The sequence below is a fragment of the Penaeus monodon genome, chromosome 29, assembly GCF_015228065.2.
Source record: "Penaeus monodon isolate SGIC_2016 chromosome 29, NSTDA_Pmon_1, whole genome shotgun sequence".
Lineage (NCBI taxonomy): Eukaryota > Metazoa > Arthropoda > Malacostraca > Decapoda > Penaeidae > Penaeus > Penaeus monodon.
The window spans coordinates 29,590,635-29,592,033 of record NC_051414.1 but is presented as its reverse complement, the minus strand read 5'-3'; the positions used below and the strand labels follow the sequence as shown (position 1 = coordinate 29,592,033).

The 1,399-nt window shown below is 38.2% G+C and overlaps 1 long non-coding RNA gene across 1 annotated transcript in view; it reads left to right on the top strand.

Moving 5' to 3' along the window:
• LOC119592125 overlaps positions 1-1,300 on the top strand; it is a 3,464-nt gene extending 2,164 nt beyond the window's left edge. The window contains exon 4 of the long non-coding RNA XR_005230402.1: positions 827-1,300. This is a non-coding gene — a long non-coding RNA (uncharacterized LOC119592125). The remainder of the gene's footprint in view (positions 1-826) is intronic.
• Positions 1,301-1,399: the final 99 nt, after the last annotated feature.

Sequence of the window (1,399 nt, the reverse complement as noted above, 5' to 3'; positions counted from 1 at the left end):
ATACAATTTGTATGATAAATGGCCTATTGGTCCCTTTATGGAAATATACTTCATCTTGCTGTTGGCCCTGTGACCAAGACGCCACGTACTTCCCTTATCTCATCTTAGAACAGCCTGTTAGTGGGATGGTGCACACCTGCGAAACTGCACAGGCTCGGGAGGGGCCAAAGGGCATGACATTTATTGCAGGAGCATTCTACATAGTAAGGGAAGCCTCAGGGGATATGGCAACGGCTGGGTTAGTTATCATGGGTTATTTCAGAACACTAACTGGGGGTCCGAAAGCCCTCAGTGCGGAAGGAATTTAGGTCGACCTCCAATGGCAGAATATGCTGTGTAAGTCGTACTGGATTTTGAAAGGTTGACATGAAGGACATTGGACCAGAAGGATTTACGCTGATTTTCCTTGTTGTTTTGTCTGTTAAAACTTCTCTTTTTTGCTCCCTCTTTCCGACTCTTCCTTCCCAACAACCTAAACACACATAGTCCTATACTTAAGCAGCCTTCCTCGATCCCACATGACTGCAGAGTACATTTTCGCTTGTTCCAAGAATTTCTACTCCTTGAGATGAAATAAACAAACACAAAACCTGCCAGAAGAGTGAGAATAACTTTACATTCAAACACAAACCAACATAAAAAGAAGTATGTTGAACACTGATAACTAAACATGGCAAGCTACACAAACAGAAAATAAAATTGACTCACACAGCGTCTCAATTCAATATCAGATTGGAACATTGCGGCTCTCAGTTTGGGATTTACCACAATACATTCTGATTCATACTTATTGTCGTTGTGTAATCGCGTGATCTTTGTTTCTCAGGATGGCGAAAACCCGACCGCCGACCTCAACATCCGGAGATCATTCGCCAGACCTTTGATACTTAATCGGGACTAATTTGCATGTGGGTAATTTCACCTTCAAATTTAAACATTAATGATCCCTAATTCTTTGAGTTTAACAATTACATTTGGTCATTTGGCAGTTTTGTGGAAAGGGGTATTAGCACTATCTTATACTGGCAAGAGCTTAAAAAATAACAGTAATTACTGATTGATTCATATTAACAGTGTGACTATAATTCGGAACATATATATAATATTTTAAGAAATACTTTTCAGAGTGTATTTTTGTTCAGTAAGCAAAATTGTTATGTTGAATATTTAATGTTTCCTTTATTGTCTTATTATGCCCATTAAATTCTTTGTTTAAGATCTTTGATACTGATTGAGAGAGATATGAAGTTTCCCTTCCCGTGTGCATTTGTGAGAACTAAAAATACAGTTATCAAATTCGTTCGGATTTTTCTTAGCCATTTATTCCTCCTATAACCGCCGGTCAAACTAAAAGAATTCACCCATCAAAGAAAACGTCAAAATATGGGTAAAAAAAATC